The sequence below is a fragment of the Oncorhynchus mykiss genome, chromosome 17 (assembly GCF_057628025.1).
Source record: "Oncorhynchus mykiss isolate SJ-2025 chromosome 17, ASM5762802v1, whole genome shotgun sequence".
Lineage (NCBI taxonomy): Eukaryota > Metazoa > Chordata > Actinopteri > Salmoniformes > Salmonidae > Oncorhynchus > Oncorhynchus mykiss.
The window spans coordinates 43,105,663-43,128,806 of record NC_143038.1 but is presented as its reverse complement, the minus strand read 5'-3'; the positions used below and the strand labels follow the sequence as shown (position 1 = coordinate 43,128,806).

General features: G+C 43.3%; 18 non-coding genes and 18 pseudogenes across 18 annotated transcripts; all 36 read right to left on the bottom strand.

Annotated features, from left to right (window-relative positions):
• Positions 1-266: 266 nt before the first annotated feature.
• Positions 267-408, bottom strand: LOC118955927 (U4 spliceosomal RNA). The gene has a single exon (XR_005045706.1). It is a non-coding gene; the product is annotated as a U4 spliceosomal RNA (small nuclear RNA).
• A 418-nt stretch (positions 409-826) lies between these two features.
• Positions 827-948, bottom strand: LOC149976009 (U4 spliceosomal RNA; annotated as a pseudogene).
• Positions 949-1,539: 591 nt separating this feature from the next.
• LOC118955926 (U4 spliceosomal RNA) lies at positions 1,540-1,681 on the bottom strand. Its single transcript, XR_005045705.1, has one exon. It is a non-coding gene; the product is annotated as a U4 spliceosomal RNA (small nuclear RNA).
• Positions 1,682-2,099: 418 nt separating this feature from the next.
• LOC149976008 (U4 spliceosomal RNA) lies at positions 2,100-2,221 on the bottom strand (annotated as a pseudogene).
• Positions 2,222-2,812: 591 nt separating this feature from the next.
• Positions 2,813-2,954, bottom strand: LOC118955925 (U4 spliceosomal RNA). Its single transcript, XR_005045704.1, has one exon. It is a non-coding gene; the product is annotated as a U4 spliceosomal RNA (small nuclear RNA).
• A 418-nt stretch (positions 2,955-3,372) lies between these two features.
• LOC149976007 (U4 spliceosomal RNA) lies at positions 3,373-3,494 on the bottom strand (annotated as a pseudogene).
• Positions 3,495-4,085: 591 nt separating this feature from the next.
• Positions 4,086-4,227, bottom strand: LOC118955924 (U4 spliceosomal RNA). The gene has a single exon (XR_005045703.1). It is a non-coding gene; the product is annotated as a U4 spliceosomal RNA (small nuclear RNA).
• A 418-nt stretch (positions 4,228-4,645) lies between these two features.
• Positions 4,646-4,767, bottom strand: LOC149976006 (U4 spliceosomal RNA; annotated as a pseudogene).
• Positions 4,768-5,358: 591 nt separating this feature from the next.
• Positions 5,359-5,500, bottom strand: LOC118955923 (U4 spliceosomal RNA). The gene has a single exon (XR_005045702.1). It is a non-coding gene; the product is annotated as a U4 spliceosomal RNA (small nuclear RNA).
• Positions 5,501-5,918: 418 nt separating this feature from the next.
• On the bottom strand, positions 5,919-6,040 carry LOC149976005 (U4 spliceosomal RNA; annotated as a pseudogene).
• Positions 6,041-6,631: 591 nt separating this feature from the next.
• On the bottom strand, positions 6,632-6,773 carry LOC118955922 (U4 spliceosomal RNA). Its single transcript, XR_005045701.1, has one exon. It is a non-coding gene; the product is annotated as a U4 spliceosomal RNA (small nuclear RNA).
• Positions 6,774-7,191: 418 nt separating this feature from the next.
• On the bottom strand, positions 7,192-7,313 carry LOC149976004 (U4 spliceosomal RNA; annotated as a pseudogene).
• Positions 7,314-7,904: 591 nt separating this feature from the next.
• Positions 7,905-8,046, bottom strand: LOC118955896 (U4 spliceosomal RNA). The gene has a single exon (XR_005045675.2). It is a non-coding gene; the product is annotated as a U4 spliceosomal RNA (small nuclear RNA).
• Positions 8,047-8,464: 418 nt separating this feature from the next.
• Positions 8,465-8,586, bottom strand: LOC149976003 (U4 spliceosomal RNA; annotated as a pseudogene).
• Positions 8,587-9,177: 591 nt separating this feature from the next.
• On the bottom strand, positions 9,178-9,319 carry LOC118955921 (U4 spliceosomal RNA). Its single transcript, XR_005045700.1, has one exon. It is a non-coding gene; the product is annotated as a U4 spliceosomal RNA (small nuclear RNA).
• Positions 9,320-9,737: 418 nt separating this feature from the next.
• Positions 9,738-9,859, bottom strand: LOC149976002 (U4 spliceosomal RNA; annotated as a pseudogene).
• Positions 9,860-10,450: 591 nt separating this feature from the next.
• Positions 10,451-10,592, bottom strand: LOC118955920 (U4 spliceosomal RNA). The gene has a single exon (XR_005045699.1). It is a non-coding gene; the product is annotated as a U4 spliceosomal RNA (small nuclear RNA).
• A 418-nt stretch (positions 10,593-11,010) lies between these two features.
• Positions 11,011-11,132, bottom strand: LOC149976001 (U4 spliceosomal RNA; annotated as a pseudogene).
• Positions 11,133-11,723: 591 nt separating this feature from the next.
• Positions 11,724-11,865, bottom strand: LOC118955875 (U4 spliceosomal RNA). The gene has a single exon (XR_005045656.2). It is a non-coding gene; the product is annotated as a U4 spliceosomal RNA (small nuclear RNA).
• Positions 11,866-12,283: 418 nt separating this feature from the next.
• Positions 12,284-12,405, bottom strand: LOC149976000 (U4 spliceosomal RNA; annotated as a pseudogene).
• Positions 12,406-12,996: 591 nt separating this feature from the next.
• LOC118955919 (U4 spliceosomal RNA) lies at positions 12,997-13,138 on the bottom strand. Its single transcript, XR_005045698.1, has one exon. It is a non-coding gene; the product is annotated as a U4 spliceosomal RNA (small nuclear RNA).
• A 418-nt stretch (positions 13,139-13,556) lies between these two features.
• On the bottom strand, positions 13,557-13,678 carry LOC149975999 (U4 spliceosomal RNA; annotated as a pseudogene).
• A 591-nt stretch (positions 13,679-14,269) lies between these two features.
• On the bottom strand, positions 14,270-14,411 carry LOC118955917 (U4 spliceosomal RNA). The gene has a single exon (XR_005045696.1). It is a non-coding gene; the product is annotated as a U4 spliceosomal RNA (small nuclear RNA).
• Positions 14,412-14,829: 418 nt separating this feature from the next.
• On the bottom strand, positions 14,830-14,951 carry LOC149975998 (U4 spliceosomal RNA; annotated as a pseudogene).
• A 591-nt stretch (positions 14,952-15,542) lies between these two features.
• Positions 15,543-15,684, bottom strand: LOC118955916 (U4 spliceosomal RNA). The gene has a single exon (XR_005045695.1). It is a non-coding gene; the product is annotated as a U4 spliceosomal RNA (small nuclear RNA).
• A 418-nt stretch (positions 15,685-16,102) lies between these two features.
• LOC149975997 (U4 spliceosomal RNA) lies at positions 16,103-16,224 on the bottom strand (annotated as a pseudogene).
• A 591-nt stretch (positions 16,225-16,815) lies between these two features.
• Positions 16,816-16,957, bottom strand: LOC118955915 (U4 spliceosomal RNA). The gene has a single exon (XR_005045694.1). It is a non-coding gene; the product is annotated as a U4 spliceosomal RNA (small nuclear RNA).
• A 418-nt stretch (positions 16,958-17,375) lies between these two features.
• LOC149975996 (U4 spliceosomal RNA) lies at positions 17,376-17,497 on the bottom strand (annotated as a pseudogene).
• Positions 17,498-18,088: 591 nt separating this feature from the next.
• On the bottom strand, positions 18,089-18,230 carry LOC118955914 (U4 spliceosomal RNA). Its single transcript, XR_005045693.1, has one exon. It is a non-coding gene; the product is annotated as a U4 spliceosomal RNA (small nuclear RNA).
• A 418-nt stretch (positions 18,231-18,648) lies between these two features.
• Positions 18,649-18,770, bottom strand: LOC149975995 (U4 spliceosomal RNA; annotated as a pseudogene).
• Positions 18,771-19,361: 591 nt separating this feature from the next.
• On the bottom strand, positions 19,362-19,503 carry LOC118955913 (U4 spliceosomal RNA). Its single transcript, XR_005045692.1, has one exon. It is a non-coding gene; the product is annotated as a U4 spliceosomal RNA (small nuclear RNA).
• A 418-nt stretch (positions 19,504-19,921) lies between these two features.
• LOC149975994 (U4 spliceosomal RNA) lies at positions 19,922-20,043 on the bottom strand (annotated as a pseudogene).
• A 591-nt stretch (positions 20,044-20,634) lies between these two features.
• Positions 20,635-20,776, bottom strand: LOC118955912 (U4 spliceosomal RNA). Its single transcript, XR_005045691.2, has one exon. It is a non-coding gene; the product is annotated as a U4 spliceosomal RNA (small nuclear RNA).
• Positions 20,777-21,194: 418 nt separating this feature from the next.
• LOC149975993 (U4 spliceosomal RNA) lies at positions 21,195-21,316 on the bottom strand (annotated as a pseudogene).
• Positions 21,317-21,907: 591 nt separating this feature from the next.
• LOC118955911 (U4 spliceosomal RNA) lies at positions 21,908-22,049 on the bottom strand. The gene has a single exon (XR_005045690.1). It is a non-coding gene; the product is annotated as a U4 spliceosomal RNA (small nuclear RNA).
• A 418-nt stretch (positions 22,050-22,467) lies between these two features.
• LOC149975992 (U4 spliceosomal RNA) lies at positions 22,468-22,589 on the bottom strand (annotated as a pseudogene).
• Positions 22,590-23,144: the final 555 nt, after the last annotated feature.

Genomic DNA, 23,144 nt, shown 5'->3' with positions numbered 1-23,144 from the left:
CTTTGGGTAACATACTACTTGCAACAATTCGAGGCAGTGTGGGGGCAAAGCTGAAACTGTGGGCCCAAACCCGCTGTTGCTGAGTTCATTCTCCCGAACCCTACTTCTGACACAGCATATACTACTGACACCTTTTTTCTGTTTCTACCTAGTTGCAAGATAATGTTCAACTGTCAGCTGAAGCATCAAAAAGGTTATATAATAAATGAGCTGGATGCAGCCCATGTTTGGTCTTGTCACTATCTTCTCTTTCACATGTATAGCAGTCTCACATGAGACTATCAAAAATTGCCAAGGCTGACTATATTTCAAGTCATCCCAAGCGGGGTATTGGGTTAAGTTTTCAACCAGCAATAATCACGCCTCAGATGGACTTCATAGGCTATGATATCGCCTCTGCGAAAGAATGATATATTACAGCTACTCAAACTGTTTACAGTGTTTTGCACAACTTCTCCTTTAACGGTAATATTGTGTTTTAACATTGCAATGTCTAGCAGTTCGCCCCCTACCTACCACTTTGGTGGATTCTTGATGACATGTCATTCATGGCAAGGTGGGGTACTTATTCAATAGATGTTACCTTTTTCCAGTAGTAAAAAAAACAATATCGAGAGCAAAGCATTTTGGGTAATCTGCACCACTGGCTCAGCTGCAATGGGTCGCAAACCCAAAACCTTTTCAACTCAACCTTGCCACCGCTGCCTCTAGTGGAAGTGTATAACGTGGCTAAGGGTACCTTACTTCTTGCAAGAATTAGAGGCAGTGTGGGGGGCAAAACTGGAATTGTGGACCAATACCACCTGTTGCTGAACCTATTCTCCCCAAGACTACTTCTGACTATATTTCATGTCGTTCCAATGTAAAGTTTTGGGTTAAGTTGTCACCCAACAATAACCACTCCTCGGATGGACCTCATAGGCTATGATAATGCCACTGCGATAGAATATCAGAAATCTGCTATTCAAACTGCTTGCAGTATCTCGCACAGCTTCTCGGCAAACTGTATTATTTTTTGTTACATTGGTATGTCTAGCAGTTCGCCCCCTACCTAACACTGGTGGATTCTCGATTACATGTAATTAATGGCAAGGTGGGGTACTTGTTCAATAGATGTTCCCTTTTTTCCTGGACAAAACCAATATCGAGAGCAAAGCACTTTGGGTAATCAGCACCGCTGGCTCAGCTGCAATGGGGGACGAACCCAAAACCTTTTCATGTAAATCTTGCCATAGCTGCCTCTAGAGGAGGCAAGACAAAGTGGGTCAAGTGGCTTTGGGTAACATACTACTTGCAACAATTCGAGGCAGTGTGGGGGCAAAGCTGAAACTGTGGGCCCAAACCCGCTGTTGCTGAGTTCATTCTCCCGAACCCTACTTCTGACACAGCATATACTACTGACACCTTTTTTCTGTTTCTACCTAGTTGCAAGATAATGTTCAACTGTCAGCTGAAGCATCAAAAAGGTTATATAATAAATGAGCTGGATGCAGCCCATGTTTGGTCTTGTCACTATCTTCTCTTTCACATGTATAGCAGTCTCACATGAGACTATCAAAAATTGCCAAGGCTGACTATATTTCAAGTCATCCCAAGCGGGGTATTGGGTTAAGTTTTCAACCAGCAATAATCACGCCTCAGATGGACTTCATAGGCTATGATATCGCCTCTGCGAAAGAATGATATATTACAGCTACTCAAACTGTTTACAGTGTTTTGCACAGCTTCTCCTTTAACGGTAATATTGTGTTTTAACATTGCAATGTCTAGCAGTTCGCCCCCTACCTACCACTTTGGTGGATTCTTGATGACATGTCATTCATGGCAAGGTGGGGTACTTATTCAATAGATGTTACCTTTTTCCAGTAGTAAAAAAAACAATATCGAGAGCAAAGCATTTTGGGTAATCTGCACCACTGGCTCAGCTGCAATGGGTCGCAAACCCAAAACCTTTTCAACTCAACCTTGCCACCGCTGCCTCTAGTGGAAGTGTATAACGTGGCTAAGGGTACCTTACTTCTTGCAAGAATTAGAGGCAGTGTGGGGGGCAAAACTGGAATTGTGGACCAATACCACCTGTTGCTGAACCTATTCTCCCCAAGACTACTTCTGACTATATTTCATGTCGTTCCAATGTAAAGTTTTGGGTTAAGTTGTCACCCAACAATAACCACTCCTCGGATGGACCTCATAGGCTATGATAATGCCACTGCGATAGAATATCAGAAATCTGCTATTCAAACTGCTTGCAGTATCTCGCACAGCTTCTCGGCAAACTGTATTATTTTTTGTTACATTGGTATGTCTAGCAGTTCGCCCCCTACCTAACACTGGTGGATTCTCGATTACATGTAATTAATGGCAAGGTGGGGTACTTGTTCAATAGATGTTCCCTTTTTTCCTGGACAAAACCAATATCGAGAGCAAAGCACTTTGGGTAATCAGCACCGCTGGCTCAGCTGCAATGGGGGACGAACCCAAAACCTTTTCATGTAAATCTTGCCATAGCTGCCTCTAGAGGAGGCAAGACAAAGTGGGTCAAGTGGCTTTGGGTAACATACTACTTGCAACAATTCGAGGCAGTGTGGGGGCAAAGCTGAAACTGTGGGCCCAAACCCGCTGTTGCTGAGTTCATTCTCCCGAACCCTACTTCTGACACAGCATATACTACTGACACCTTTTTTCTGTTTCTACCTAGTTGCAAGATAATGTTCAACTGTCAGCTGAAGCATCAAAAAGGTTATATAATAAATGAGCTGGATGCAGCCCATGTTTGGTCTTGTCACTATCTTCTCTTTCACATGTATAGCAGTCTCACATGAGACTATCAAAAATTGCCAAGGCTGACTATATTTCAAGTCATCCCAAGCGGGGTATTGGGTTAAGTTTTCAACCAGCAATAATCACGCCTCAGATGGACTTCATAGGCTATGATATCGCCTCTGCGAAAGAATGATATATTACAGCTACTCAAACTGTTTACAGTGTTTTGCACAGCTTCTCCTTTAACGGTAATATTGTGTTTTAACATTGCAATGTCTAGCAGTTCGCCCCCTACCTACCGCTTTGGTGGATTCTTGATGACATGTCATTCATGGCAAGGTGGGGTACTTATTCAATAGATGTTACCTTTTTCCAGTAGTAAAAAAAACAATATCGAGAGCAAAGCATTTTGGGTAATCTGCACCACTGGCTCAGCTGCAATGGGTCGCAAACCCAAAACCTTTTCAACTCAACCTTGCCACCGCTGCCTCTAGTGGAAGTGTATAACGTGGCTAAGGGTACCTTACTTCTTGCAAGAATTAGAGGCAGTGTGGGGGGCAAAACTGGAATTGTGGACCAATACCACCTGTTGCTGAACCTATTCTCCCCAAGACTACTTCTGACTATATTTCATGTCGTTCCAATGTAAAGTTTTGGGTTAAGTTGTCACCCAACAATAACCACTCCTCGGATGGACCTCATAGGCTATGATAATGCCACTGCGATAGAATATCAGAAATCTGCTATTCAAACTGCTTGCAGTATCTCGCACAGCTTCTCGGCAAACTGTATTATTTTTTGTTACATTGGTATGTCTAGCAGTTCGCCCCCTACCTAACACTGGTGGATTCTCGATTACATGTAATTAATGGCAAGGTGGGGTACTTGTTCAATAGATGTTCCCTTTTTTCCTGGACAAAACCAATATCGAGAGCAAAGCACTTTGGGTAATCAGCACCGCTGGCTCAGCTGCAATGGGGGACGAACCCAAAACCTTTTCATGTAAATCTTGCCATAGCTGCCTCTAGAGGAGGCAAGACAAAGTGGGTCAAGTGGCTTTGGGTAACATACTACTTGCAACAATTCGAGGCAGTGTGGGGGCAAAGCTGAAACTGTGGGCCCAAACCCGCTGTTGCTGAGTTCATTCTCCCGAACCCTACTTCTGACACAGCATATACTACTGACACCTTTTTTCTGTTTCTACCTAGTTGCAAGATAATGTTCAACTGTCAGCTGAAGCATCAAAAAGGTTATATAATAAATGAGCTGGATGCAGCCCATGTTTGGTCTTGTCACTATCTTCTCTTTCACATGTATAGCAGTCTCACATGAGACTATCAAAAATTGCCAAGGCTGACTATATTTCAAGTCATCCCAAGCGGGGTATTGGGTTAAGTTTTCAACCAGCAATAATCACGCCTCAGATGGACTTCATAGGCTATGATATCGCCTCTGCGAAAGAATGATATATTACAGCTACTCAAACTGTTTACAGTGTTTTGCACAGCTTCTCCTTTAACGGTAATATTGTGTTTTAACATTGCAATGTCTAGCAGTTCGCCCCCTACCTACCACTTTGGTGGATTCTTGATGACATGTCATTCATGGCAAGGTGGGGTACTTATTCAATAGATGTTACCTTTTTCCAGTAGTAAAAAAAACAATATCGAGAGCAAAGCATTTTGGGTAATCTGCACCACTGGCTCAGCTGCAATGGGTCGCAAACCCAAAACCTTTTCAACTCAACCTTGCCACCGCTGCCTCTAGTGGAAGTGTATAACGTGGCTAAGGGTACCTTACTTCTTGCAAGAATTAGAGGCAGTGTGGGGGGCAAAACTGGAATTGTGGACCAATACCACCTGTTGCTGAACCTATTCTCCCCAAGACTACTTCTGACTATATTTCATGTCGTTCCAATGTAAAGTTTTGGGTTAAGTTGTCACCCAACAATAACCACTCCTCGGATGGACCTCATAGGCTATGATAATGCCACTGCGATAGAATATCAGAAATCTGCTATTCAAACTGCTTGCAGTATCTCGCACAGCTTCTCGGCAAACTGTATTATTTTTTGTTACATTGGTATGTCTAGCAGTTCGCCCCCTACCTAACACTGGTGGATTCTCGATTACATGTAATTAATGGCAAGGTGGGGTACTTGTTCAATAGATGTTCCCTTTTTTCCTGGACAAAACCAATATCGAGAGCAAAGCACTTTGGGTAATCAGCACCGCTGGCTCAGCTGCAATGGGGGACGAACCCAAAACCTTTTCATGTAAATCTTGCCATAGCTGCCTCTAGAGGAGGCAAGACAAAGTGGGTCAAGTGGCTTTGGGTAACATACTACTTGCAACAATTCGAGGCAGTGTGGGGGCAAAGCTGAAACTGTGGGCCCAAACCCGCTGTTGCTGAGTTCATTCTCCCGAACCCTACTTCTGACACAGCATATACTACTGACACCTTTTTTCTGTTTCTACCTAGTTGCAAGATAATGTTCAACTGTCAGCTGAAGCATCAAAAAGGTTATATAATAAATGAGCTGGATGCAGCCCATGTTTGGTCTTGTCACTATCTTCTCTTTCACATGTATAGCAGTCTCACATGAGACTATCAAAAATTGCCAAGGCTGACTATATTTCAAGTCATCCCAAGCGGGGTATTGGGTTAAGTTTTCAACCAGCAATAATCACGCCTCAGATGGACTTCATAGGCTATGATATCGCCTCTGCGAAAGAATGATATATTACAGCTACTCAAACTGTTTACAGTGTTTTGCACAGCTTCTCCTTTAACGGTAATATTGTGTTTTAACATTGCAATGTCTAGCAGTTCGCCCCCTACCTACCACTTTGGTGGATTCTTGATGACATGTCATTCATGGCAAGGTGGGGTACTTATTCAATAGATGTTACCTTTTTCCAGTAGTAAAAAAAACAATATCGAGAGCAAAGCATTTTGGGTAATCTGCACCACTGGCTCAGCTGCAATGGGTCGCAAACCCAAAACCTTTTCAACTCAACCTTGCCACCGCTGCCTCTAGTGGAAATGTATAACGTGGCTAAGGGTACCTTACTTCTTGCAAGAATTAGAGGCAGTGTGGGGGGCAAAACTGGAATTGTGGACCAATACCACCTGTTGCTGAACCTATTCTCCCCAAGACTACTTCTGACTATATTTCATGTCGTTCCAATGTAAAGTTTTGGGTTAAGTTGTCACCCAACAATAACCACTCCTCGGATGGACCTCATAGGCTATGATAATGCCACTGCGATAGAATATCAGAAATCTGCTATTCAAACTGCTTGCAGTATCTCGCACAGCTTCTCGGCAAACTGTATTATTTTTTGTTACATTGGTATGTCTAGCAGTTCGCCCCCTACCTAACACTGGTGGATTCTCGATTACATGTAATTAATGGCAAGGTGGGGTACTTGTTCAATAGATGTTCCCTTTTTTCCTGGACAAAACCAATATCGAGAGCAAAGCACTTTGGGTAATCAGCACCGCTGGCTCAGCTGCAATGGGGGACGAACCCAAAACCTTTTCATGTAAATCTTGCCATAGCTGCCTCTAGAGGAGGCAAGACAAAGTGGGTCAAGTGGCTTTGGGTAACATACTACTTGCAACAATTCGAGGCAGTGTGGGGGCAAAGCTGAAACTGTGGGCCCAAACCCGCTGTTGCTGAGTTCATTCTCCCGAAACCTACTTCTGACACAGCATATACTACTGACACCTTTTTTCTGTTTCTACCTAGTTGCAAGATAATGTTCAACTGTCAGCTGAAGCATCAAAAAGGTTATATAATAAATGAGCTGGATGCAGCCCATGTTTGGTCTTGTCACTATCTTCTCTTTCACATGTATAGCAGTCTCACATGAGACTATCAAAAATTGCCAAGGCTGACTATATTTCAAGTCATCCCAAGCGGGGTATTGGGTTAAGTTTTCAACCAGCAATAATCACGCCTCAGATGGACTTCATAGGCTATGATATCGCCTCTGCGAAAGAATGATATATTACAGCTACTCAAACTGTTTACAGTGTTTTGCACAGCTTCTCCTTTAACGGTAATATTGTGTTTTAACATTGCAATGTCTAGCAGTTCGCCCCCTACCTACCACTTTGGTGGATTCTTGATGACATGTCATTCATGGCAAGGTGGGGTACTTATTCAATAGATGTTACCTTTTTCCAGTAGTAAAAAAAACAATATCGAGAGCAAAGCATTTTGGGTAATCTGCACCACTGGCTCAGCTGCAATGGGTCGCAAACCCAAAACCTTTTCAACTCAACCTTGCCACCGCTGCCTCTAGTGGAAGTGTATAACGTGGCTAAGGGTACCTTACTTCTTGCAAGAATTAGAGGCAGTGTGGGGGGCAAAACTGGAATTGTGGACCAATACCACCTGTTGCTGAACCTATTCTCCCCAAGACTACTTCTGACTATATTTCATGTCGTTCCAATGTAAAGTTTTGGGTTAAGTTGTCACCCAACAATAACCACTCCTCGGATGGACCTCATAGGCTATGATAATGCCACTGCGATAGAATATCAGAAATCTGCTATTCAAACTGCTTGCAGTATCTCGCACAGCTTCTCGGCAAACTGTATTATTTTTTGTTACATTGGTATGTCTAGCAGTTCGCCCCCTACCTAACACTGGTGGATTCTCGATTACATGTAATTAATGGCAAGGTGGGGTACTTGTTCAATAGATGTTCCCTTTTTTCCTGGACAAAACCAATATCGAGAGCAAAGCACTTTGGGTAATCAGCACCGCTGGCTCAGCTGCAATGGGGGACGAACCCAAAACCTTTTCATGTAAATCTTGCCATAGCTGCCTCTAGAGGAGGCAAGACAAAGTGGGTCAAGTGGCTTTGGGTAACATACTACTTGCAACAATTCGAGGCAGTGTGGGGGCAAAGCTGAAACTGTGGGCCCAAACCCGCTGTTGCTGAGTTCATTCTCCCGAACCCTACTTCTGACACAGCATATACTACTGACACCTTTTTTCTGTTTCTACCTAGTTGCAAGATAATGTTCAACTGTCAGCTGAAGCATCAAAAAGGTTATATAATAAATGAGCTGGATGCAGCCCATGTTTGGTCTTGTCACTATCTTCTCTTTCACATGTATAGCAGTCTCACATGAGACTATCAAAAATTGCCAAGGCTGACTATATTTCAAGTCATCCCAAGCGGGGTATTGGGTTAAGTTTTCAACCAGCAATAATCACGCCTCAGATGGACTTCATAGGCTATGATATCGCCTCTGCGAAAGAATGATATATTACAGCTACTCAAACTGTTTACAGTGTTTTGCACAGCTTCTCCTTTAACGGTAATATTGTGTTTTAACATTGCAATGTCTAGCAGTTCGCCCCCTACCTACCACTTTGGTGGATTCTTGATGACATGTCATTCATGGCAAGGTGGGGTACTTATTCAATAGATGTTACCTTTTTCCAGTAGTAAAAAAAACAATATCGAGAGCAAAGCATTTTGGGTAATCTGCACCACTGGCTCAGCTGCAATGGGTCGCAAACCCAAAACCTTTTCAACTCAACCTTGCCACCGCTGCCTCTAGTGGAAGTGTATAACGTGGCTAAGGGTACCTTACTTCTTGCAAGAATTAGAGGCAGTGTGGGGGGCAAAACTGGAATTGTGGACCAATACCACCTGTTGCTGAACCTATTCTCCCCAAGACTACTTCTGACTATATTTCATGTCGTTCCAATGTAAAGTTTTGGGTTAAGTTGTCACCCAACAATAACCACTCCTCGGATGGACCTCATAGGCTATGATAATGCCACTGCGATAGAATATCAGAAATCTGCTATTCAAACTGCTTGCAGTATCTCGCACAGCTTCTCGGCAAACTGTATTATTTTTTGTTACATTGGTATGTCTAGCAGTTCGCCCCCTACCTAACACTGGTGGATTCTCGATTACATGTAATTAATGGCAAGGTGGGGTACTTGTTCAATAGATGTTCCCTTTTTTCCTGGACAAAACCAATATCGAGAGCAAAGCACTTTGGGTAATCAGCACCGCTGGCTCAGCTGCAATGGGGGACGAACCCAAAACCTTTTCATGTAAATCTTGCCATAGCTGCCTCTAGAGGAGGCAAGACAAAGTGGGTCAAGTGGCTTTGGGTAACATACTACTTGCAACAATTCGAGGCAGTGTGGGGGCAAAGCTGAAACTGTGGGCCCAAACCCGCTGTTGCTGAGTTCATTCTCCCGAACCCTACTTCTGACACAGCATATACTACTGACACCTTTTTTCTGTTTCTACCTAGTTGCAAGATAATGTTCAACTGTCAGCTGAAGCATCAAAAAGGTTATATAATAAATGAGCTGGATGCAGCCCATGTTTGGTCTTGTCACTATCTTCTCTTTCACATGTATAGCAGTCTCACATGAGACTATCAAAAATTGCCAAGGCTGACTATATTTCAAGTCATCCCAAGCGGGGTATTGGGTTAAGTTTTCAACCAGCAATAATCACGCCTCAGATGGACTTCATAGGCTATGATATCGCCTCTGCGAAAGAATGATATATTACAGCTACTCAAACTGTTTACAGTGTTTTGCACAGCTTCTCCTTTAACGGTAATATTGTGTTTTAACATTGCAATGTCTAGCAGTTCGCCCCCTACCTACCACTTTGGTGGATTCTTGATGACATGTCATTCATGGCAAGGTGGGGTACTTATTCAATAGATGTTACCTTTTTCCAGTAGTAAAAAAAACAATATCGAGAGCAAAGCATTTTGGGTAATCTGCACCACTGGCTCAGCTGCAATGGGTCGCAAACCCAAAACCTTTTCAACTCAACCTTGCCACCGCTGCCTCTAGTGGAAGTGTATAACGTGGCTAAGGGTACCTTACTTCTTGCAAGAATTAGAGGCAGTGTGGGGGGCAAAACTGGAATTGTGGACCAATACCACCTGTTGCTGAACCTATTCTCCCCAAGACTACTTCTGACTATATTTCATGTCGTTCCAATGTAAAGTTTTGGGTTAAGTTGTCACCCAACAATAACCACTCCTCGGATGGACCTCATAGGCTATGATAATGCCACTGCGATAGAATATCAGAAATCTGCTATTCAAACTGCTTGCAGTATCTCGCACAGCTTCTCGGCAAACTGTATTATTTTTTGTTACATTGGTATGTCTAGCAGTTCGCCCCCTACCTAACACTGGTGGATTCTCGATTACATGTAATTAATGGCAAGGTGGGGTACTTGTTCAATAGATGTTCCCTTTTTTCCTGGACAAAACCAATATCGAGAGCAAAGCACTTTGGGTAATCAGCACCGCTGGCTCAGCTGCAATGGGGGACGAACCCAAAACCTTTTCATGTAAATCTTGCCATAGCTGCCTCTAGAGGAGGCAAGACAAAGTGGGTCAAGTGGCTTTGGGTAACATACTACTTGCAACAATTCGAGGCAGTGTGGGGGCAAAGCTGAAACTGTGGGCCCAAACCCGCTGTTGCTGAGTTCATTCTCCCGAACCCTACTTCTGACACAGCATATACTACTGACACCTTTTTTCTGTTTCTACCTAGTTGCAAGATAATGTTCAACTGTCAGCTGAAGCATCAAAAAGGTTATATAATAAATGAGCTGGATGCAGCCCATGTTTGGTCTTGTCACTATCTTCTCTTTCACATGTATAGCAGTCTCACATGAGACTATCAAAAATTGCCAAGGCTGACTATATTTCAAGTCATCCCAAGCGGGGTATTGGGTTAAGTTTTCAACCAGCAATAATCACGCCTCAGATGGACTTCATAGGCTATGATATCGCCTCTGCGAAAGAATGATATATTACAGCTACTCAAACTGTTTACAGTGTTTTGCACAGCTTCTCCTTTAACGGTAATATTGTGTTTTAACATTGCAATGTCTAGCAGTTCGCCCCCTACCTACCACTTTGGTGGATTCTTGATGACATGTCATTCATGGCAAGGTGGGGTACTTATTCAATAGATGTTACCTTTTTCCAGTAGTAAAAAAAACAATATCGAGAGCAAAGCATTTTGGGTAATCTGCACCACTGGCTCAGCTGCAATGGGTCGCAAACCCAAAACCTTTTCAACTCAACCTTGCCACCGCTGCCTCTAGTGGAAGTGTATAACGTGGCTAAGGGTACCTTACTTCTTGCAAGAATTAGAGGCAGTGTGGGGGGCAAAACTGGAATTGTGGACCAATACCACCTGTTGCTGAACCTATTCTCCCCAAGACTACTTCTGACTATATTTCATGTCGTTCCAATGTAAAGTTTTGGGTTAAGTTGTCACCCAACAATAACCACTCCTCGGATGGACCTCATAGGCTATGATAATGCCACTGCGATAGAATATCAGAAATCTGCTATTCAAACTGCTTGCAGTATCTCGCACAGCTTCTCGGCAAACTGTATTATTTTTTGTTACATTGGTATGTCTAGCAGTTCGCCCCCTACCTAACACTGGTGGATTCTCGATTACATGTAATTAATGGCAAGGTGGGGTACTTGTTCAATAGATGTTCCCTTTTTTCCTGGACAAAACCAATATCGAGAGCAAAGCACTTTGGGTAATCAGCACCGCTGGCTCAGCTGCAATGGGGGACGAACCCAAAACCTTTTCATGTAAATCTTGCCATAGCTGCCTCTAGAGGAGGCAAGACAAAGTGGGTCAAGTGGCTTTGGGTAACATACTACTTGCAACAATTCGAGGCAGTGTGGGGGCAAAGCTGAAACTGTGGGCCCAAACCCGCTGTTGCTGAGTTCATTCTCCCGAACCCTACTTCTGACACAGCATATACTACTGACACCTTTTTTCTGTTTCTACCTAGTTGCAAGATAATGTTCAACTGTCAGCTGAAGCATCAAAAAGGTTATATAATAAATGAGCTGGATGCAGCCCATGTTTGGTCTTGTCACTATCTTCTCTTTCACATGTATAGCAGTCTCACATGAGACTATCAAAAATTGCCAAGGCTGACTATATTTCAAGTCATCCCAAGCGGGGTATTGGGTTAAGTTTTCAACCAGCAATAATCACGCCTCAGATGGACTTCATAGGCTATGATATCGCCTCTGCGAAAGAATGATATATTACAGCTACTCAAACTGTTTACAGTGTTTTGCACAGCTTCTCCTTTAACGGTAATATTGTGTTTTAACATTGCAATGTCTAGCAGTTCGCCCCCTACCTACCACTTTGGTGGATTCTTGATGACATGTCATTCATGGCAAGGTGGGGTACTTATTCAATAGATGTTACCTTTTTCCAGTAGTAAAAAAAACAATATCGAGAGCAAAGCATTTTGGGTAATCTGCACCACTGGCTCAGCTGCAATGGGTCGCAAACCCAAAACCTTTTCAACTCAACCTTGCCACCGCTGCCTCTAGTGGAAGTGTATAACGTGGCTAAGGGTACCTTACTTCTTGCAAGAATTAGAGGCAGTGTGGGGGGCAAAACTGGAATTGTGGACCAATACCACCTGTTGCTGAACCTATTCTCCCCAAGACTACTTCTGACTATATTTCATGTCGTTCCAATGTAAAGTTTTGGGTTAAGTTGTCACCCAACAATAACCACTCCTCGGATGGACCTCATAGGCTATGATAATGCCACTGCGATAGAATATCAGAAATCTGCTATTCAAACTGCTTGCAGTATCTCGCACAGCTTCTCGGCAAACTGTATTATTTTTTGTTACATTGGTATGTCTAGCAGTTCGCCCCCTACCTAACACTGGTGGATTCTCGATTACATGTAATTAATGGCAAGGTGGGGTACTTGTTCAATAGATGTTCCCTTTTTTCCTGGACAAAACCAATATCGAGAGCAAAGCACTTTGGGTAATCAGCACCGCTGGCTCAGCTGCAATGGGGGACGAACCCAAAACCTTTTCATGTAAATCTTGCCATAGCTGCCTCTAGAGGAGGCAAGACAAAGTGGGTCAAGTGGCTTTGGGTAACATACTACTTGCAACAATTCGAGGCAGTGTGGGGGCAAAGCTGAAACTGTGGGCCCAAACCCGCTGTTGCTGAGTTCATTCTCCCGAACCCTACTTCTGACACAGCATATACTACTGACACCTTTTTTCTGTTTCTACCTAGTTGCAAGATAATGTTCAACTGTCAGCTGAAGCATCAAAAAGGTTATATAATAAATGAGCTGGATGCAGCCCATGTTTGGTCTTGTCACTATCTTCTCTTTCACATGTATAGCAGTCTCACATGAGACTATCAAAAATTGCCAAGGCTGACTATATTTCAAGTCATCCCAAGCGGGGTATTGGGTTAAGTTTTCAACCAGCAATAATCACGCCTCAGATGGACTTCATAGGCTATGATATCGCCTCTGCGAAAGAATGATATATTACAGCTACTCAAACTGTTTACAGTGTTTTGCACAGCTTCTCCTTTAACGGTAATATTGTGTTTTAACATTGCAATGTCTAGCAGTTCGCCCCCTACCTACCACTTTGGTGGATTCTTGATGACATGTCATTCATGGCAAGGTGGGGTACTTATTCAATAGATGTTACCTTTTTCCAGTAGTAAAAAAAACAATATCGAGAGCAAAGCATTTTGGGTAATCTGCACCACTGGCTCAGCTGCAATGGGTCGCAAACCCAAAACCTTTTCAACTCAACCTTGCCACCGCTGCCTCTAGTGGAAGTGTATAACGTGGCTAAGGGTACCTTACTTCTTGCAAGAATTAGAGGCAGTGTGGGGGGCAAAACTGGAATTGTGGACCAATACCACCTGTTGCTGAACCTATTCTCCCCAAGACTACTTCTGACTATATTTCATGTCGTTCCAATGTAAAGTTTTGGGTTAAGTTGTCACCCAACAATAACCACTCCTCGGATGGACCTCATAGGCTATGATAATGCCACTGCGATAGAATATCAGAAATCTGCTATTCAAACTGCTTGCAGTATCTCGCACAGCTTCTCGGCAAACTGTATTATTTTTTGTTACATTGGTATGTCTAGCAGTTCGCCCCCTACCTAACACTGGTGGATTCTCGATTACATGTAATTAATGGCAAGGTGGGGTACTTGTTCAATAGATGTTCCCTTTTTTCCTGGACAAAACCAATATCGAGAGCAAAGCACTTTGGGTAATCAGCACCGCTGGCTCAGCTGCAATGGGGGACGAACCCAAAACCTTTTCATGTAAATCTTGCCATAGCTGCCTCTAGAGGAGGCAAGACAAAGTGGGTCAAGTGGCTTTGGGTAACATACTACTTGCAACAATTCGAGGCAGTGTGGGGGCAAAGCTGAAACTGTGGGCCCAAACCCGCTGTTGCTGAGTTCATTCTCCCGAACCCTACTTCTGACACAGCATATACTACTGACACCTTTTTTCTGTTTCTACCTAGTTGCAAGATAATGTTCAACTGTCAGCTGAAGCATCAAAAAGGTTATATAATAAATGAGCTGGATGCAGCCCATGTTTGGTCTTGTCACTATCTTCTCTTTCACATGTATAGCAGTCTCACATGAGACTATCAAAAATTGCCAAGGCTGACTATATTTCAAGTCATCCCAAGCGGGGTATTGGGTTAAGTTTTCAACCAGCAATAATCACGCCTCAGATGGACTTCATAGGCTATGATATCGCCTCTGCGAAAGAATGATATATTACAGCTACTCAAACTGTTTACAGTGTTTTGCACAGCTTCTCCTTTAACGGTAATATTGTGTTTTAACATTGCAATGTCTAGCAGTTCGCCCCCTACCTACCACTTTGGTGGATTCTTGATGACATGTCATTCATGGCAAGGTGGGGTACTTATTCAATAGATGTTACCTTTTTCCAGTAGTAAAAAAAACAATATCGAGAGCAAAGCATTTTGGGTAATCTGCACCACTGGCTCAGCTGCAATGGGTCGCAAACCCAAAACCTTTTCAACTCAACCTTGCCACCGCTGCCTCTAGTGGAAGTGTATAACGTGGCTAAGGGTACCTTACTTCTTGCAAGAATTAGAGGCAGTGTGGGGGGCAAAACTGGAATTGTGGACCAATACCACCTGTTGCTGAACCTATTCTCCCCAAGACTACTTCTGACTATATTTCATGTCGTTCCAATGTAAAGTTTTGGGTTAAGTTGTCACCCAACAATAACCACTCCTCGGATGGACCTCATAGGCTATGATAATGCCACTGCGATAGAATATCAGAAATCTGCTATTCAAACTGCTTGCAGTATCTCGCACAGCTTCTCGGCAAACTGTATTATTTTTTGTTACATTGGTATGTCTAGCAGTTCGCCCCCTACCTAACACTGGTGGATTCTCGATTACATGTAATTAATGGCAAGGTGGGGTACTTGTTCAATAGATGTTCCCTTTTTTCCTGGACAAAACCAATATCGAGAGCAAAGCACTTTGGGTAATCAGCACCGCTGGCTCAGCTGCAATGGGGGACGAACCCAAAACCTTTTCATGTAAATCTTGCCATAGCTGCCTCTAGAGGAGGCAAGACAAAGTGGGTCAAGTGGCTTTGGGTAACATACTACTTGCAACAATTCGAGGCAGTGTGGGGGCAAAGCTGAAACTGTGGGCCCAAACCCGCTGTTGCTGAGTTCATTCTCCCGAACCCTACTTCTGACACAGCATATACTACTGACACCTTTTTTCTGTTTCTACCTAGTTGCAAGATAATGTTCAACTGTCAGCTGAAGCATCAAAAAGGTTATATAATAAATGAGCTGGATGCAGCCCATGTTTGGTCTTGTCACTATCTTCTCTTTCACATGTATAGCAGTCTCACATGAGACTATCAAAAATTGCCAAGGCTGACTATATTTCAAGTCATCCCAAGCGGGGTATTGGGTTAAGTTTTCAACCAGCAATAATCACGCCTCAGATGGACTTCATAGGCTATGATATCGCCTCTGCGAAAGAATGATATATTACAGCTACTCAAACTGTTTACAGTGTTTTGCACAGCTTCTCCTTTAACGGTAATATTGTGTTTTAACATTGCAATGTCTAGCAGTTCGCCCCCTACCTACCACTTTGGTGGATTCTTGATGACATGTCATTCATGGCAAGGTGGGGTACTTATTCAATAGATGTTACCTTTTTCCAGTAGTAAAAAAAACAATATCGAGAGCAAAGCATTTTGGGTAATCTGCACCACTGGCTCAGCTGCAATGGGTCGCAAACCCAAAACCTTTTCAACTCAACCTTGCCACCGCTGCCTCTAGTGGAAGTGTATAACGTGGCTAAGGGTACCTTACTTCTTGCAAGAATTAGAGGCAGTGTGGGGGGCAAAACTGGAATTGTGGACCAATACCACCTGTTGCTGAACCTATTCTCCCCAAGACTACTTCTGACTATATTTCATGTCGTTCCAATGTAAAGTTTTGGGTTAAGTTGTCACCCAACAATAACCACTCCTCGGATGGACCTCATAGGCTATGATAATGCCACTGCGATAGAATATCAGAAATCTGCTATTCAAACTGCTTGCAGTATCTCGCACAGCTTCTCGGCAAACTGTATTATTTTTTGTTACATTGGTATGTCTAGCAGTTCGCCCCCTACCTAACACTGGTGGATTCTCGATTACATGTAATTAATGGCAAGGTGGGGTACTTGTTCAATAGATGTTCCCTTTTTTCCTGGACAAAACCAATATCGAGAGCAAAGCACTTTGGGTAATCAGCACCGCTGGCTCAGCTGCAATGGGGGACGAACCCAAAACCTTTTCATGTAAATCTTGCCATAGCTGCCTCTAGAGGAGGCAAGACAAAGTGGGTCAAGTGGCTTTGGGTAACATACTACTTGCAACAATTCGAGGCAGTGTGGGGGCAAAGCTGAAACTGTGGGCCCAAACCCGCTGTTGCTGAGTTCATTCTCCCGAACCCTACTTCTGACACAGCATATACTACTGACACCTTTTTTCTGTTTCTACCTAGTTGCAAGATAATGTTCAACTGTCAGCTGAAGCATCAAAAAGGTTATATAATAAATGAGCTGGATGCAGCCCATGTTTGGTCTTGTCACTATCTTCTCTTTCACATGTATAGCAGTCTCACATGAGACTATCAAAAATTGCCAAGGCTGACTATATTTCAAGTCATCCCAAGCGGGGTATTGGGTTAAGTTTTCAACCAGCAATAATCACGCCTCAGATGGACTTCATAGGCTATGATATCGCCTCTGCGAAAGAATGATATATTACAGCTACTCAAACTGTTTACAGTGTTTTGCACAGCTTCTCCTTTAACGGTAATATTGTGTTTTAACATTGCAATGTCTAGCAGTTCGCCCCCTACCTACCACTTTGGTGGATTCTTGATGACATGTCATTCATGGCAAGGTGGGGTACTTATTCAATAGATGTTACCTTTTTCCAGTAGTAAAAAAAACAATATCGAGAGCAAAGCATTTTGGGTAATCTGCACCACTGGCTCAGCTGCAATGGGTCGCAAACCCAAAACCTTTTCAACTCAACCTTGCCACCGCTGCCTCTAGTGGAAGTGTATAACGTGGCTAAGGGTACCTTACTTCTTGCAAGAATTAGAGGCAGTGTGGGGGGCAAAACTGGAATTGTGGACCAATACCACCTGTTGCTGAACCTATTCTCCCCAAGACTACTTCTGACTATATTTCATGTCGTTCCAATGTAAAGTTTTGGGTTAAGTTGTCACCCAACAATAACCACTCCTCGGATGGACCTCATAGGCTATGATAATGCCACTGCGATAGAATATCAGAAATCTGCTATTCAAACTGCTTGCAGTATCTCGCACAGCTTCTCGGCAAACTGTATTATTTTTTGTTACATTGGTATGTCTAGCAGTTCGCCCCCTACCTAACACTGGTGGATTCTCGATTACATGTAATTAATGGCAAGGTGGGGTACTTGTTCAATAGATGTTCCCTTTTTTCCTGGACAAAACCAATATCGAGAGCAAAGCACTTTGGGTAATCAGCACCGCTGGCTCAGCTGCAATGGGGGACGAACCCAAAACCTTTTCATGTAAATCTTGCCATAGCTGCCTCTAGAGGAGGCAAGACAAAGTGGGTCAAGTGGCTTTGGGTAACATACTACTTGCAACAATTCGAGGCAGTGTGGGGGCAAAGCTGAAACTGTGGGCCCAAACCCGCTGTTGCTGAGTTCATTCTCCCGAACCCTACTTCTGACACAGCATATACTACTGACACCTTTTTTCTGTTTCTACCTAGTTGCAAGATAATGTTCAACTGTCAGCTGAAGCATCAAAAAGGTTATATAATAAATGAGCTGGATGCAGCCCATGTTTGGTCTTGTCACTATCTTCTCTTTCACATGTATAGCAGTCTCACATGAGACTATCAAAAATTGCCAAGGCTGACTATATTTCAAGTCATCCCAAGCGGGGTATTGGGTTAAGTTTTCAACCAGCAATAATCACGCCTCAGATGGACTTCATAGGCTATGATATCGCCTCTGCGAAAGAATGATATATTACAGCTACTCAAACTGTTTACAGTGTTTTGCACAGCTTCTCCTTTAACGGTAATATTGTGTTTTAACATTGCAATGTCTAGCAGTTCGCCCCCTACCTACCACTTTGGTGGATTCTTGATGACATGTCATTCATGGCAAGGTGGGGTACTTATTCAATAGATGTTACCTTTTTCCAGTAGTAAAAAAAACAATATCGAGAGCAAAGCATTTTGGGTAATCTGCACCACTGGCTCAGCTGCAATGGGTCGCAAACCCAAAACCTTTTCAACTCAACCTTGCCACCGCTGCCTCTAGTGGAAGTGTATAACGTGGCTAAGGGTACCTTACTTCTTGCAAGAATTAGAGGCAGTGTGGGGGGCAAAACTGGAATTGTGGACCAATACCACCTGTTGCTGAACCTATTCTCCCCAAGACTACTTCTGACTATATTTCATGTCGTTCCAATGTAAAGTTTTGGGTTAAGTTGTCACCCAACAATAACCACTCCTCGGATGGACCTCATAGGCTATGATAATGCCACTGCGATAGAATATCAGAAATCTGCTATTCAAACTGCTTGCAGTATCTCGCACAGCTTCTCGGCAAACTGTATTATTTTTTGTTACATTGGTATGTCTAGCAGTTCGCCCCCTACCTAACACTGGTGGATTCTCGATTACATGTAATTAATGGCAAGGTGGGGTACTTGTTCAATAGATGTTCCCTTTTTTCCTGGACAAAACCAATATCGAGAGCAAAGCACTTTGGGTAATCAGCACCGCTGGCTCAGCTGCAATGGGGGACGAACCCAAAACCTTTTCATGTAAATCTTGCCATAGCTGCCTCTAGAGGAGGCAAGACAAAGTGGGTCAAGTGGCTTTGGGTAACATACTACTTGCAACAATTCGAGGCAGTGTGGGGGCAAAGCTGAAACTGTGGGCCCAAACCCGCTGTTGCTGAGTTCATTCTCCCGAACCCTACTTCTGACACAGCATATACTACTGACACCTTTTTTCTGTTTCTACCTAGTTGCAAGATAATGTTCAACTGTCAGCTGAAGCATCAAAAAGGTTATATAATAAATGAGCTGGATGCAGCCCATGTTTGGTCTTGTCACTATCTTCTCTTTCACATGTATAGCAGTCTCACATGAGACTATCAAAAATTGCCAAGGCTGACTATATTTCAAGTCATCCCAAGCGGGGTATTGGGTTAAGTTTTCAACCAGCAATAATCACGCCTCAGATGGACTTCATAGGCTATGATATCGCCTCTGCGAAAGAATGATATATTACAGCTACTCAAACTGTTTACAGTGTTTTGCACAGCTTCTCCTTTAACGGTAATATTGTGTTTTAACATTGCAATGTCTAGCAGTTCGCCCCCTACCTACCACTTTGGTGGATTCTTGATGACATGTCATTCATGGCAAGGTGGGGTACTTATTCAATAGATGTTACCTTTTTCCAGTAGTAAAAAAAACAATATCGAGAGCAAAGCATTTTGGGTAATCTGCACCACTGGCTCAGCTGCAATGGGTCGCAAACCCAAAACCTTTTCAACTCAACCTTGCCACCGCTGCCTCTAGTGGAAGTGTATAACGTGGCTAAGGGTACCTTACTTCTTGCAAGAATTAGAGGCAGTGTGGGGGGCAAAACTGGAATTGTGGACCAATACCACCTGTTGCTGAACCTATTCTCCCCAAGACTACTTCTGACTATATTTCATGTCGTTCCAATGTAAAGTTTTGGGTTAAGTTGTCACCCAACAATAACCACTCCTCGGATGGACCTCATAGGCTATGATAATGCCACTGCGATAGAATATCAGAAATCTGCTATTCAAACTGCTTGCAGTATCTCGCACAGCTTCTCGGCAAACTGTATTATTTTTTGTTACATTGGTATGTCTAGCAGTTCGCCCCCTACCTAACACTGGTGGATTCTCGATTACATGTAATTAATGGCAAGGTGGGGTACTTGTTCAATAGATGTTCCCTTTTTTCCTGGACAAAACCAATATCGAGAGCAAAGCACTTTGGGTAATCAGCACCGCTGGCTCAGCTGCAATGGGGGACGAACCCAAAACCTTTTCATGTAAATCTTGCCATAGCTGCCTCTAGAGGAGGCAAGACAAAGTGGGTCAAGTGGCTTTGGGTAACATACTACTTGCAACAATTCGAGGCAGTGTGGGGGCAAAGCTGAAACTGTGGGCCCAAACCCGCTGTTGCTGAGTTCATTCTCCCGAACCCTACTTCTGACACAGCATATACTACTGACACCTTTTTTCTGTTTCTACCTAGTTGCAAGATAATGTTCAACTGTCAGCTGAAGCATCAAAAAGGTTATATAATAAATGAGCTGGATGCAGCCCATGTTTGGTGTTGTCACTATCTTCTCTTTCACATGTATAGCAGTCTCACATGAGACTATCAAAAATTGCCAAGGCTGACTATATGTCAAGTCATCCCAAGCGGGGTATTGGGTTAAGTTTTCAACCAGCAATAATCACGCCTCAGATGGACTTCATAGGCTATGATATCGCCTCTGCGAAAGAATGATATATTACAGCTACTCAAACTGTTTACAGTGTTTTGCACAGCTTCTCCTTTAACGGTAATATTGTGTTTTAACATTGCAATGTCTAGCAGTTCGCCCCCTACCTACCACTTTGGTGGATTCTTGATGACATGTCATTCATGGCAAGGTGGGGTACTTATTCAATAGATGTTACCTTTTTCCAGTAGTAAAAAAAACAATATCGAGAGCAAAGCATTTTGGGTAATCTGCACCACTGGCTCAGCTGCAATGGGTCGCAAACCCAAAACCTTTTCAACTCAACCTTGCCACCGCTGCCTCTAGTGGAAGTGTATAACGTGGCTAAGGGTACCTTACTTCTTGCAAGAATTAGAGGCAGTGTGGGGGGCAAAACTGGAATTGTGGACCAATACCACCTGTTGCTGAACCTATTCTCCCCAAGACTACTTCTGACTATATTTCATGTCGTTCCAATGTAAAGTTTTGGGTTAAGTTGTCACCCAACAATAACCACTCCTCGGATGGACCTCATAGGCTATGATAATGCCACTGCGATAGAATATCAGAAATCTGCTATTCAAACTGCTTGCAGTATCTCGCACAGCTTCTCGGCAAACTGTATTATTTTTTGTTACATTGGTATGTCTAGCAGTTCGCCCCCTACCTAACACTGGTGGATTCTCGATTACATGTAATTAATGGCAAGGTGGGGTACTTGTTCAATAGATGTTCCCTTTTTTCCTGGACAAAACCAATATCGAGAGCAAAGCACTTTGGGTAATCAGCACCGCTGGCTCAGCTGCAATGGGGGACGAACCCAAAACCTTTTCATGTAAATCTTGCCATAGCTGCCTCTAGAGGAGGCAAGACAAAGTGGGTCAAGTGGCTTTGGGTAACATACTACTTGCAACAATTCGAGGCAGTGTGGGGGCAAAGCTGAAACTGTGGGCCCAAACCCGCTGTTGCTGAGTTCATTCTCCCGAACCCTACTTCTGACACAGCATATACTACTGACACCTTTTTTCTGTTTCTACCTAGTTGCAAGATAATGTTCAACTGTCAGCTGAAGCATCAAAAAGGTTATATAATAAATGAGCTGGATGCAGCCCATGTTTGGTCTTGTCACTATCTTCTCTTTCACATGTATAGCAGTCTCACATGAGACTATCAAAAATTGCCAAGGCTGACTATATTTCAAGTCATCCCAAGCGGGGTATTGGGTTAAGTTTTCAACCAGCAATAATCACGCCTCAGATGGACTTCATAGGCTATGATATCGCCTCTGCGAAAGAATGATATATTACAGCTACTCAAACTGTTTACAGTGTTTTGCACAGCTTCTCCTTTAACGGTAATATTGTGTTTTAACATTGCAATGTCTAGCAGTTCGCCCCCTACCTACCACTTTGGTGGATTCTTGATGACATGTCATTCATGGCAAGGTGGGGTACTTATTCAATAGATGTTACCTTTTTCCAGTAGTAAAAAAAACAATATCGAGAGCAAAGCATTTTGGGTAATCTGCACCACTGGCTCAGCTGCAATGGGTCGCAAACCCAAAACCTTTTCAACTCAACCTTGCCACCGCTGCCTCTAGTGGAAGTGTATAACGTGGCTAAGGGTACCTTACTTCTTGCAAGAATTAGAGGCAGTGTGGGGGGCAAAACTGGAATTGTGGACCAATACCACCTGTTGCTGAACCTATTCTCCCCAAGACTACTTCTGACTATATTTCATGTCGTTCCAATGTAAAGTTTTGGGTTAAGTTGTCACCCAACAATAACCACTCCTCGGATGGACCTCATAGGCTATGATAATGCCACTGCGATAGAATATCAGAAATCTGCTATTCAAACTGCTTGCAGTATCTCGCACAGCTTCTCGGCAAACTGTATTATTTTTTGTTACATTGGTATGTCTAGCAGTTCGCCCCCTACCTAACACTGGTGGATTCTCGATTACATGTAATTAATGGCAAGGTGGGGTACTTGTTCAATAGATGTTCCCTTTTTTCCTGGACAAAACCAATATCGAGAGCAAAGCACTTTGGGTAATCAGCACCGCTGGCTCAGCTGCAATGGGGGACGAACCCAAAACCTTTTCATGTAAATCTTGCCATAGCTGCCTCTAGAGGAGGCAAGACAAAGTGGGTCAAGTGGCTTTGGGTAACATACTACTTGCAACAATTCGAGGCAGTGTGGGGGCAAAGCTGAAACTGTGGGCCCAAACCCGCTGTTGCTGAGTTCATTCTCCCGAACCCTACTTCTGACACAGCATATACTACTGACACCTTTTTTCTGTTTCTACCTAGTTGCAAGATAATGTTCAACTGTCAGCTGAAGCATCAAAAAGGTTATATAATAAATGAGCTGGATGCAGCCCATGTTTG